Source organism: Pinus tabuliformis, chromosome 7 (assembly GCF_031772625.1).
Source record: "Pinus tabuliformis cultivar Carrire ecotype Pingquan chromosome 7, CPIR1, whole genome shotgun sequence".
NCBI lineage: Eukaryota > Viridiplantae > Streptophyta > Pinopsida > Pinales > Pinaceae > Pinus > Pinus tabuliformis.
The window spans coordinates 1,289,455,628-1,289,470,119 of record NC_142293.1 but is presented as its reverse complement, the minus strand read 5'-3'; the positions used below and the strand labels follow the sequence as shown (position 1 = coordinate 1,289,470,119).

General features: G+C 34.8%; 1 pseudogene; it reads left to right on the top strand.

The window, feature by feature from the left end:
* The first annotated feature begins 5,365 nt into the window (after positions 1-5,365).
* Positions 5,366-10,865, top strand: LOC149252210 (putative phospholipid hydroperoxide glutathione peroxidase; annotated as a pseudogene).
* Positions 10,866-14,492: the final 3,627 nt, after the last annotated feature.

Sequence of the window (14,492 nt, the reverse complement as noted above, 5' to 3'; positions counted from 1 at the left end):
CCATTTGTTTGTGGGCACTTGCTAGGGCAATTATTATTGCATATTGGTAGATAGGTAGTGCTGCAAGGAGTGCTTTGATTAGTATTACCCTTCCTACCATATTCAACCACACCATACCCCAGCTTTGTATTTTGTTTTTCATTTTTTCAATTTGTTTAGTCCATATTTCTATCTTCATGTTCTCTTTTGAGATTGGAAGTTCTAGGTAAAAGAAATGTGTCCATTTTTCCTATACAGGGATGTCTAATATTTGTGAGATCCTTTGCATAGTTCTAGGAGGTGTATTCCATCCATATATCATGCATTTTGTATTGTTTAATAGCCCACCTGAAACCTATAAAAAATCATCCAGAACTTTTTTGAACCTCCTTGCTATTATTGTTGATGCCCTTCCCAGCAACAATGTGTCATCAGCAAAGAGTGAGTGGTTTATTGTTTTTACTCTTTTTGCTATTCTAATCCCTATGATATTTCTTTCCTTTCTTTGTTTTCCCAAATCCATGCTTAATGTTTCCGCCATTATAATATATAGGAAGGGAGAGAGAGGACAACCTTGACTAAGGCCTCTTGTGCTTTGAAAGAAGTCATTGGGCCTTCCATTTATGGGGGGGGCAATCCATGGAGTAGAAATGCATGCATGTATGACTTCCATTATTTCTCTTGAGAACCCAAGTTTCTGAAGGAAAACTATTAGATATGGATTGCTGACCCTGTCAAAAGAATTTGCCATATCTAGTTTGATTATGAGGCCTTTTTCTTGCCTTAACATACTAGAGTGTACAATTTCCTGTACAATAATTACATTACCTATGACTTGCCTGTTGGGCACGAATCCTCCTTGATTTTCAGATATGATTATTGGAAGCACTTCCTTGATTCTATTTGCAATTATTTTTGTTATTATCTTATAAGATGAATTGCAAAGAGAGATAGGGCGAAACCTATTGAAAGTTGAGGGGTTTTCTTCCTTTGGGATTAGAGCAAGATAGGAGGATTTTGTGTTGGCTCCTATTTTTTTTTTGAATACATTCTTCACCATTCTTAAGAAATCATTTCTGATAGTATACCAATGAAATCTGTAGAATGCTATTGTGAAACCATCTAGCCCTAGGGCTTTGTCCAGATGCAGGCTCCATATGGCCGCCACTACCTCTTCTTCTATGGGATCCTTGCACATTGCTACATTTTGATCTTAAAAAAAAAAATTGTGTGCTTTAAGAAATCTTCACTTTCAGCCATTTCTTCATTGGCTGAAAGTAAGTTTTTAAAGTGTTGATAGGCTGTTTTTTTTAGTTCCTCCACACCTTTGACCTCTTAGCTATCAACTTGTATTTTTTCTATTTAGTTTCTTGCTCTTCTTATGTTCACTGTGTTGTGGAAAAATGATGTGTTTTTGTCCTCTGCCTTGAGCCACAAACTTCTGGATTTCAATCTTGCCTCTTCTTCTTCTTTCCTATTTTCCCTATATATTTCCCAAAAGATTTCTTTTCCTCTTAGATAATCTTGCTTGCCTTCTTCTTTGCTTTCTTTTTCAATTTGCATGCTGTCCATTATCTGCTGATATATATATATATATATATATATTTTGCTCTTTCCCATTCCTTTAATTTGGTTCTTGTCATCTTTAATTTTGTTTCCCAAATATATTGTGGTGATCATGTTACTCTTGGCTCCCATGCTTCCTCGACTAATTTTCTTATTTCTATGTTGTTGTCCCAAATTAAGCTGTATCTAAATGGGAGCGGTCGCTGGTTTTCCATTTTTCCCATGACTATTGTCACCGGTTTATGGTCAGATGTTGTGGCGTGTAAATTTTTTTATTTTATGGAGCTGCGCACTACTGTTATGTTTTCTTGTATCAGAATTCTATCCATCCTTTCTTTTATGTTGCTTTTTCCCACTCTTTTATTGCTCCGGGTGTATTTCCCGCTGCTTGGCAGGATGTCTATTAAATTGTGTTGTTCCATTATTTCTTCTAAAATATCCTTGGATGGGTCTGTGTGGTTTGTTCCTCCAAACTTTTCTTCTATACTTCTTACCCAATTTAAATCTCCTCTTAGTATTATTTTCCCAGCTTGCATTTCTTTTAGTACTTCTTTTATGGTGGCCCAGCATTGCTCTTTTTCCTTGTAGTGGTTTGAGGTGTATATATTTATGACACAGTACTTCTCTTTTATACTGATGTGCATTAGATCCATTTGGATCTAGTGATGATATTTTTTCCATATTGTGCAAATACCTCCTGACGCTCCTATTACCTGTATTTCTTCCCCTTCATAATTTCTAATTTTTTTTTATATTTTCAATTTCTTGGCTGTTTGTTTTTGTCTCCTGAATCATAAGGATGTCAGGATTTTCTTTTCCAGAATGTCTCTTGTGGCATTTTCTTTGACGGATGATCTCATTCCTCTGCAATTCCAGGAGACCACTATCATTATTTGCTTGTTGGGTGGTGCATGGCTCCTTTCCCTCTTTGCTGGATTTTTTCGTTATTTCATGTACTCCTTCCTAAAAAGGTTTTCATAGGTTGTTGTGTTCCTAATTCCATTTCCTTTGCTGTTGCTTCATCCCTGAGTTCTTTGTTTGTCTTTCTTCCTGCTTTTTTTAGATATTCTACATTTGGCGGTACTTCCTTTGATTGCTTTCTGGTTAGGATTTTTTCTACTGTGGGGGGAGGCATGTGCGTTTGATACCAGAGGGGATGCAGGGGGTTGAAGGTATTTTGTGGGGATCTGGATCTAGATCTTCGTCCAAGGGATGGGGGGAATGAAGGATCCAGAGGCTCAAAAGGATTAAGGCTAGCAAGAAGATTATTATCTTCTTTTGGTGATGGAGGGTAGAGATCAAAATATGTGGAGGGCTACGAGGAAGATAGATTTGGTTGTTTATGGACTGTCTTCTTTCTTTTAACCTGTTCCCATTTGTTTTCCGGATCTTCACTCTTTTCATTTTCATTTTCTTTTTTTTTGTACATCTATTTTCAAAATGACCATATTCGTGACATACCTTGCATTTGAAGGGGATTTTTTCATAATCTAGTTGTTTTATGTGCATCCATTGGTCCACTTTGATTTTGATGGCTTCTGGTAGCCATTTCCCAAGATCCACTTCTACACAGATTCTGGCGCATGCATGCATATTTTCCTTTGGCTCGCACCTGTCTATATATTTCTCAATTGCATTTTCTATGGCTTTGACCGAATCATCCCCCCAACAGTGAAGGGGAAGGTGTGGCAGTCTGACCCAAATGAGGATGGCATTGGGTACATCCATTTTTGGATCGAAATCTGACATCCATCTGCTTAGATACAATCCACTTGTATCCATAAAATAATGTCCATTCCTAAATATCAAGTCTCGATCCTCCTTGGTTTCAAAGTGAAAGGTGTAGTAACCTCTTCCACAAAACCTAATTGAGATTTTCCCATCTATTGATGTCGTTCATTTCCTTTCTACCCATTTTTGTACAGTTTTTGGTGATGGCCATAACCCAATGAACTGCCCCACTAATCTATGCTCAACTAGAGAAAGTGTTGCTCTACAAGGAAGGGTAGGAGGGAGTGAGATTTCAGGAATGTTTTCCAATATTTTAACAAACTTAATGATTGATGGTATGTTCTTTGTCGGGCCCATTGCAGAAATGAGAGAGGCAAAAGCTTTTGTTGTTCCTTCATTTTCTTGCTTTTTATCTAAGATAGGATCTCCTTCTTCTGATGCATCCATGGTGCTTAATCCCCAGCAGCAGGAGGCCATTAAGGGGCAGCTACGTGCTTCTTGTTGCGTTTGTTGACTAGGGTTGTGCAGCTCCTTCAGCAATAGTGTTGAGATTCAGAAAAATTGTGTGCCTATAAATTATTGTTGTTATGTATGCCTAAATTAAATATAATTATATTTATTTAACTATTATAAAAAAACAAAAATAAATAAATTAATAAATTAATAGCTCTCATATATATATATATATATATATATATATATAACATAACATAACATAATTATTTAATTATGTCGTAAGGCGTTCCCTTGTGAAATTAACTCCCCTCTCAAATTACGTGTACATTTGTGGACCTTTGATTTAGGTGTTAGACGATTAAAATATTTTGAGCCATCAGATTGATCTGATATTAAGTTAGTTATGACCTCTTAGATGATATCGTTTTGCGAGGGTCAGATTGTTTATCAGGAGGTGTGAAGAATTGTTTATCAGGAGCTGTGCAGATGTGCTCGAGTTCTTTGAATCCATGGGTTTCAAGTTCCTTAACCGTAAGGGCATGGCAGATTTCTTGCAAGAAATAAGTAATTGTTTATCAGGCATTGTGAAGATGTGTTCGAGTTCTTTGAATCCATGGGTTTCAAGTGTGCTAACCATAAGGGAAAGGCATATTTCTTGCAGGAAGTAAGTAAAGTGACAATACACTAGTCTTGATCAATTCTGATTGTTCTTGTTATGCATGTTACTTCGGAAAAAGATCAACGACAATACTGGGCATTTCACTGTCCATCCACCATTGGCTTATCCTTGCATTATCTGATTGTTCTTGTTATGCAGGTTACTTCAAAAAAAGTTCAGTAGCAATACTGGGTGTTTTTCACTATCCATCAGCCATTGCCTTATCCTTGCATTATTTGGACTTCAACTTCATAGGTCCTCTTTGTTCAGGGTCCCAAACACATTTGAACTGGCCCATTTGCATCTTGCAAATTCATAGGCCCTGTTTCTTCAGGGTCCCAAATACAATTGAACTGGCCCATTGGCATCTTGCAAGAAAGAAGAACAAATACCACGGTGACTAGTTCCATTGGGTAAGTACCATATCCCTATTAGCGTAGTATTTTATTAGGTTTCTTCTCAGCATTTCATTAGAGTTTTGGTTCTTGTTCAGAAGAATAAGTACCATAGAGGCCAACAGAGTTCTTTTAGGTAAGTATTGGGGTTTTTTCGGGGCATATTTTTGTTTCTCTTTAGTGATTCTGACTCTGTTTTTGACTTAGTTTTTGACTTACAGTTAGTTAGGCATGGGTGGAAGAAGGAATTGGAGTAACTGAGTACACAATCTCCTCAACATTGGAGGATATCGATAAAGTCCCTAAATAGAGAAGAGAGAGCATGGTAGCCAATCCTAGTTTCAACTCTCCCGTTCGAGCTTATCCTCTACCTGTACTAACAATGGCACCAACACTATCAATACAATAAGTTGATTTTGACCTGTTCATTCTACTGGTTCAGTCGATGAAGCAAGAAGTCGGTGATTCAGTAATTCCAAAAGTGGCACAAGCAAAGTATCCCTATTAGCGTAGTATTTTATTAGGGTTTCTTCTCGACATTTCATTAGATTTTTGGTTCTTGTTTAGAAGAATAAATGTCATGGTGGCCAACAGAGTTCTTTTGGGTAAGTATTAGGGTTTTTTTCTCAGCATTTCATTAGAGTTTTGTTTCTCTTTTGTGATTTTGACTCAGTTTTTGACTTGCAGTTAGTCAGGCATGGGTGGAAGAAGGCATTGGAGTAATTGAGTACACAATCTGCTCAACATTGGAGGATATCGATAAAATCCCCAAATACAGAAGAGGTATCATGGTAGCCCGTCCCAGTTTCAGCTTCTCCCATTCCATCTTATCCACTACCTGTACCAGCAATGACACCAGCACTAGCAATACGAGAAGTCGATTCTGACCTATTCATTCTGTTGGTTTAGTCGATGAAGTAAGCAGTTGGTGATTTAGTGATTCTAGAAGTGGCACAAGCAGAGTACAAAGAGACCTGTATTGTAACCAGAAGAAAAGTCTAAAATGACTAGAGTAAAATTTGAACCAAGCTCGTATGCTGCTTGGTTGTGATTGAATATGGGAGAGGTGTTTGTTCGAGCTTCATGTTCTAAAGGCCACCCACCTTACAACCAATATAACGTATATTATATGTGCAGGTTCACTACATAGTTAAGTTAGTTGCAGCTTCAATCATTTATTCAGCCCACCTGTTAGCCCCAATAAACAAGCAGCCAGGGTTATAATTCCTTGATCATGGAATACAAAGAAGAGGTGCATACATTGATTATTCCATTGATTGGGTGCCATTACCAGTCACAAATGGGGAACAAGAAGTTTCACACTGTTGACCAAGCTTCCATATCCATATGATAATATGGCACAGTCTATATGCAAAGGGAAGTGATTTCTTCTCACTAAGCAAGCCAATAAATAGATCATGCCTAGAATAACTATGTTCAGCTCTGTTTTGTCAGAAGTAGTAGACCCTTGTGCCTTACTCTTTGAAGACAAAAAGGACTTAAGAAATCAGTTTAGGGAAATTAAAATCTCAGCAAGCCTGATACATGAATATATAACTGGATGTGTTTCACTCTCATATACGTCAATAAATAGATCACACCTAGAATAACAATGTTCAGCTCATGAAGCAAGTTGTGACAATGTTAAGAGTGGTAAAAAAAATTGTTGAGTGCAAGATTTATCATAATTAATGTTTCAGAAAGATTTAGATATAGAAAACACTTAGGCTTGGAAACACAGAGTAGGAGAAGCAAAATCACACAGATTCAGCTACTCTGACCTCTTGGGCAAATACATCTTCCAGATCTACAATACAAAGTGTTTCTATGCATTCAACATCATAGGTATCAACTTATGTTCCAGGCATCAATTTTAATTCATTTCAAATTTGAGGACATCTTTTTCAATTTTCAAAATCTTTTTGAAAAGTTCAGCATTGTGTCTATTACTATAATCTCCATTGTGTCTATTACTGTAATCTCAGCTTTCAAAGGTGCTTAGGATTCTCATTCATAATATATTTTTTTTTATACCTACAAGTAGCTCGATGTGAAACTCTCCTCGGTCTCTTAGAGATCATTCAAATTGTACACAGTCATTACAAACAAGCTTTGCAGTTTTTTGATACCTACAAATAGATGGATTTACTGTTCTTCGAGCATAAGAGACCAAAAGGCAACTACAACAAATTTGAATAACAAAAGAGAAAATATTTCTGTGTGAAAAAATATAGAAAACACTTAGGTAGTGGATCCTCGAAGATTATTACCCTCTAAAAATATTTTACACCAATGAACAACCCATGTGAATTGTTGGGAGTCATAAAATTGTTGGGTTGCAGAATTTACTTGGATTAGCATTTTCAAAAGTCTATCGAGAGCTATAATTCTCTAGAAATACATTTCTCATGCATCGATATTGGATTGTATAAGGTCCCCATGGAAATCTATCAAGAATGTTTGAAGTCAGTGGAAAGCTTGGGTGCTAGGTTTTGCTGCGAATGGATATTTTCTAACCGAGTAAGTTGGTAACAAGGAAAATGGAAGGATAGGATCTGGATCCTATTATGGGGTGTGGAGATCAAAATTTCTTAAATCAAATCTGGAAAACCATGTTCATGAAAAGGGATTTATACACTTCATCAGATTGTAGACCCATTGACAACAAATGTATGGCAACAAAAATTGAAATCAACCTCATATTTGGGCATAGATGTGGCCCAATCTAAAAATTGGCGAATGTCTCTGAATGAGATGAAAATAATTCATGTTAGAATTTGAGATGAAGAGGACTCTCTGATGTGTGCAAATAATAAGGCTACAAGAATATATACATCAAAAATGGGATATGAAGCTTTAATTGATCCAACTGGTCTAAATGATATGTGGTCGTGGTCTATAAATCTGGAAAATAAAGCTGGAAAATAGAGGACCCATAGAAAACAATATTTTTTCTCTATCTAGCACTTACGAAAAAGGTCCTAACTTGGGACAGTTCAGAGAAAAGAGGGAGACAAGGCCTCAGTAATTGTATGTCGTGTACAAGGGAAACAAAATCTATTCCTCATTTATTCATCTACTACTCATATGGTCCACATTTGTGGAAACATATCAAGAAATTGACTACAATAAATATCTGGAGGGGATTCACAATGGAAGAATGTCTTCAAGACTTGTATCCAGAGAAGGATCTAAGAGAATATAGAGCAATTCAATGTTTAACCTCATACGGTATATCATTGTCAAGAAATGCTCAAATTTTTTAAAGAACCCAAATTCCTACTTTCCAGATATACAATAAGCTCTGTGGACTTTATCTAGGATGCAAAGTGTCTACGAAAGTCAAACATCATTGACAGTCCAAAAGCCAAGACCCACATGATATGAATGGTGAAGATGGAATTCCAAGTAGTATCTCCAAGGATCACTTCATCAAGTACAAGGCTTGCCTGGGCACTCGAACAAACAATTTTGCAGAATTGAAAGCTCTTCACATATTATTAAAGCTATAATGGATATCATGAGGCTGCAAATATTTAGGGATTCTTCTTTGGTCATAAAATGGATGAATTATGAGATACATATTCATTGTTAATTGGATGATTTGGCGAGGCAAATAAAGAAGGTTGCATTCAGGTTTATCTCTTTCACAAATGGTTTTCATTACCATAACATGCTAGTAGATGCACACTACCAAAACAAGCAGAATGGGTTGAAGCTGGATTTGGTTTGCCAAAAGAATCAAAAAATGGTAACTTGACACAAACAGGTACATCTGTTTTTAGCAGAATATATATTTCCTGAAACCATATATATATATATATATATATATATATATATATATATATATATATATATATATATATATATATATATATATATATATATATATGGTCCTTTGTGGTTTTTGAGCAGTCATATGAATTCATATTTTTGTACAAGCTGATACTTGAAAGTATCAATTCTCAGGACTCTAGAATGAGAAAATATTCTGTTTTTACTGATGGATTTTTTTTTGAGAAAATACTCAAAGAAATATATGAGAGACACTCGAATCCCAGTGTTCCATGTTAGGTGACTTAGGTCAAAATACATTGAGACAAAAACCTTGGCCAATTAGAAAAATCAAGATGTTCTCAACAAGCTGATGCGAATGGAGTATTATTGTGAGTGAATAAGTGTAGGGAATGGTAAAATTTTGAAAACTTTAGGATTATGGCAATCCACGGGCCCACATGAATCATCAAGAGTGGTAACTTGTTTTTGAAAATTTTTATATTATAACAATAAGTTGGCCTTAAATTGTAGGATTATAAAGAAGGTAGTTGCTTGTTCTTTTTTGTTTTACCTCATTGGAGGTAAGAATTATGTTTTGTTCCAGAGCTGTCAGCATGCTCCCTATAAAATAAAATAAAAATCTTATTGTTGCTTCAGTGTGTCCTCATGTTTTCTTTCTATCTCAATTATCTTCTCTTTGGCACCTGCCTATAAAAAATTCATTTCTGGCTTTATCTCGGTGGATAGAATATAGACCCCCCATGGAGCTTGAATGCTTTGAGAGCCATAGATGAGAGCCAAAAACTGCTGAGGTTTTCCTGAATGAATAATACTCCTGGAGTTAGTGCAACTTATAACTCTTAGAACGATCAATTCAACACAATTATCTGTGGAAATGGACATAAGAGATCCAAAATTAATGGCTGAAAAGGGATGGAATAATAAAAAAGTGTACCAGTGGTTCGTCCACTTGCATACATAGAAAGTACTACTTGGATTGAAGTGTATATTTGCAGCTCTTTCATGTTTGTTAATTATTAAAGTTGTTGCTCAATCCAGTCTCTGTAGGACAAGTTGTGGTGGCTTACCCATCCAATATCCTTTTCGCGTTGATGATGGGTGTGGGAGTCTTGAAAATAGATCATTGATTGTGTGCACCATAAGGACACCCACAGGGAGATATATTTTGAATAACATCACTCCTTGGAAAAATCAAAGATAGTGTATGCAAATTGTCACACAGAATAATCCATCACATTGTTGAGAATAACATGCTGTTAAAAATTAATTACCTTATTGTTCAAATGATCAAGGTATTATCCAAACTTATATTGTTCTAGAATCTTTTAGTTCTGACGATGTTTAAAGTACTCTTCATTGTGGTTGTCTTTTTATTTCTGGTGTTAATAATAGTTTGTATCTTATACCAGGAAGGTCAGACTTTTATAACTTTCTAGGTCTAGTTTTTATTTCAAGCCTTTTAAAAATCTTTTCATTAGTTTAAAAAATATGTTGTAATGTTGTCGTAGAGTCCTCTGTTACCGGAAAGCTGACCGATAGACTAGTTTTTGGTTCTATTCACCAAATCACTCTGCACTTACACTCAGCCTGTATAAGAAGTTGCATGTTTTTTTTTATATTGAGAACATATTGAGAACTTAAATGATATCTACTTAAAACTTGAGAGTCAATATTATGTTTGGTGGTTCAATAAATCCCTGTAATTTTCATTCAACCAGTTTTCATAACTTTATTTGATTCACAATTTTTGAAACTTTTCTGACAACTTAAGGAGTCTGGGAAACTATTTGCAGGGTTAGAAATACTAGCTTTCCCATGCAATCAGTTTGGTGGACAAGAACCAGGTGATAATGCTCAAATTGCAGAAGTGGCCTGCACTCGCTTTAAAGCAGAGTTTCCCATATTCAACAAGGTCTTCATCTTTTGATCTTTATACCATCTTGGATTTCTTCTCTCTTTATGCTAGAGGATTCATTTAAAGTTTAAACTTAACCAGTCCATCTGGTTGCTTCATTGGATCCTTGGTGTTAAGTAGAAATTTTGTGATGTAGGTCAAAGTTAATGGTAGCAATGCAACGCCTCTCTACAAGTTCTTGAAGTCAAGCAAAGGTGGCCTTTTTGGTGATGGAATAAAGTGGAACTTCTCTAAGTTTCTGGTGGACAAAGATGGGAATGTTGTAGAATGATATGCACCCACTACGTCTCCATTGAGTATCAAAATCTTGGAAAAACTCTCTTTGTTAGTTCCATGTATCATATATGAAGATCCTTGCTATCACTAGCTCACTATATAATTACTTTGGTGCAAACTTGTTTTTGTGTGCACCAATGACACCAAACTTGAACTAAGGACACCCACAGGGAGATATCTTATGAAGGACATCACTCCTTGGAAAAAGCAAAGAGATTGTATGCAAATTGGCACACAAAATAAGCCAAAATAACCTGCTGTTAAAAATTAAGTACCTTATTCTTCAAATCGATCTCTTATTTACATTGATGATGCAATAAACCATGATCTCTAGGGTGATATAAGGCCTATGTTGCATCATATGCAAATGCAGAATAGCATCATATTTTAATTTGTATCGACCTTGCCAGTCATAAGGCCTATGTTTCAAATGACCTTGCTAGTCATAAGGCCTATGTTGCATCATCTACAAATGCAGAATAGCATCAGATTTGAATTTGTATCGACCTTGCGAGTAATATGCATGACATTGTAGTAATTTTTTTTTTTTTTTAATTACTTCGGTCACCAATAATCCCCACTAGAACACAATCCATCCTTGAAATGATGGAAATGGTTGGCATCTCTCACAATAATTTCTCATCCAACAATTTTGGAAATTAGCTTGGTAGCAGTGTGGCAATCTTCAACATACATGCCCATTTTTATATTGGGGTACATTAGGCCAGATTCACTTCATGGAAAGTTAATTTCACCAAATCACTCTGCAATTACACTCAGCTTGTATAAGAAGTTGCATGTTTTTTTTATATTGAGAACATATTGAGAACTTAAATGATATCTACTTAAAACTTGAGAATCAATATTATGTTGGGTGGTTCAATAAATCCCTGTAATTTTCGTTCAACCAGTTTTCAGAACTTTATTTGATTCATAGCTTTCGAAACTTTTCTGACCACTTAAGGAGTCTGGGAAACTGTTTGAAGAGTTTCAATGCTTCAACACTGTACTCATTCTTGGTACACATACCAATCATCCCGTCCATAGTACAACATCTCTCTCAGCCATTCTATCAAATATATGACATGTATTATCTATTCTTCCAAACTTGGAATAGAAGTTCAAAAGCTCAGTCCTGATAATGGCATTTAACTCAAAGCCACTTCGAATAACATACGAATGAATCTCATATTTGATTAGGGTGAATATTTTTGAACTTATATTTAAGTTTTACTGGAATTATTTTAAGTTTTATTGGAATTATTTTAAAGCTGAAGATGTTAGTTATTAGTAGAATATACTTGTTTAAACTGTTACAAATTTTTTGAAGTTATATTTTTGTTTTACTGGAATTATTCTAAAGATGTTACTTATTACAAGAATATACCTCGGATTTGATTAGGGTGGATATTTTTGAATTTAGATTTAAGTTTTAATGGAATTATTTTAAAGTTGAAGATATTAGTTATTACTAGAATATACTTGTTTAAATTGTTACAATATTGGACCTAGGTCGTGAAGATAACGATATTTATCTTAATAATCCATACTACATATCAATAACTAAACACAAATTATCAATCATTATACTCACTAAAATTATATTTAAAATTAAATTCAACAACTTAAAATTAAAATTTTCTAAATTTCTAATCAAATTTTAAATCTTTCAAAACTCTACCCAAAAAACTACAAATTTTTACAATATTGTATTAAAAACTACAAAATCTATCTTACATTTACACTTTTGAAATTTTGTTTTTTAACAAATAAATTTCTCTATATTATGTTTATTTATTATGGTATTGAGATGAATCTTCTAATATAGAAATTAGTGTTGAAATATTTATTATTTTGTTTTTTAACAAATAATTTTTTCTATATTATGTTTATTTATTAGGGTATTTAGATTAATTTTCTAATATAGAAATTACTGTTCAAATATTTATTATTAGAAATTATTGTTGAAATATTTATTTTTAAAAATAAACCTAACAACTTAAAACCACTTGCATGTCAAGCTCAATTCCATAATAAAAACTTAGATTATATGTTAATTTAATTTCAATTCCTTAATGAAAACTTAGATTATATGTCAATTTCAATTCCACAATTGACAATTCCATAATAATAGCTTAGATTATTACTTGCATGTCAATTTCAATTCCATAATAAAAACTTAGATTATATGTTAATTTCAATTTCAATTCCATAATGAAAACTTAGATTATATTTCAATTTCAATTTCACAATTGACAATTCCATAATAATAGCTTAGACTATATGTCAATTTCAATTCCGCAATAAGAGCTTAGCTTAAAAGTCAATTTCAATTCCACAAACAATTCAAAAAATTGCCTCAAGAGCTAGGTGATAAGAGCTTAGCTTAAAAGTCAATTTCAATTCCACAAACAATTCAAAAAATTGCCTCAAGAGCTAGGTGATAAGAGCTTAGCTTAAAAGTCAATTTCAATTTCACAAACAATTCAAAAAAATGCCTCAAGAGCTAGGTGATAAGAGATTATCTTAAAAGTCAATTTCAATTCCACAAACAATTCAAAAAATTGTCTCAAGAGCTAGGTGATAAGAGCTTAGCTTAAGATTCAATTTCAATTTCACAAACAATTCAAAAAATTGCCTCAAGTGCTAGGTGATATGGTAAATACTTTGCAGGCAGTAGACCTTTCAAGTTGCCAATATATTATATGGCATGATTCTTCTTAAATTTATGCCTTACGGTGTTTCCTTTGCAACATCTGGTGCAATTGCTAGTTATTTAATACAACATAACTTCTTATTTAACATAACATACATTTATTTAATATAACATAGTTCTATAATTATTTAACATATATATATATATATATATATATATATATATATATATATATATATATATATATATATATATATAACTATGGGAACAGGAGTTTTAAACTGGAAAACCATGGCGATCTTAGAGCAAACCACCCGATCGACGATTCCAAGTGTTCTGTACGCCCCTGCTTCTTCTTGCCATCTCAGAGGAGGCAAGTTTGTATCAGAGACACTTATAAACATAAACAAAAATCCTCTGTCGAATACCAATAGCGCCAGGGCTTCCGCAGAAAAGGATAATGATAACGCCAAGGTTCCCAAGACTTTTGACGTGCTGGCACCCAGTGAGCCAGGGAAAATGCCATGTATTCCCCAGCCTTCTATGTGGATCATACCATAGGAGGCATTCTCATATGCGGTCTAACCGATAATGGCGTAACCCCTCTGGACCTCGAAAAATGCAACATGCAGGTTGGAAATTGGTCAGATCAGCGAGTAGCAAGAAGGCCGAGCTGGACAGAATTAAGGGGTATATGGTCTGTGTAGAATGCGATGGCCAGGTACATTGCTGAAAAGATGAGGGTTTACGTCATTGAATGGAAGTCGGGCCTAGAGACCCTAACCATACCGGCCATGAGCTCGAAGATCTGGATCCCACTGCTGGATACAAATGCCCATGACAGAGCAGGTGGATCAGTGATTCCCAGATCTGGCCTGGATCTACCCAATCCAGACAACAATCAAAGGAAATGCCAAAATCCAAGAGATCTGGAACCTCTCTCAGATACGGAGTTGGATGGCTTAGATCTGACAAGAACCGAACCACCCCAGATTGCCAGATCTGGGTTTCAAATCTTTGTGAAGACGCCAAAAGGAACTACAATCGTGATCTGGACTTATG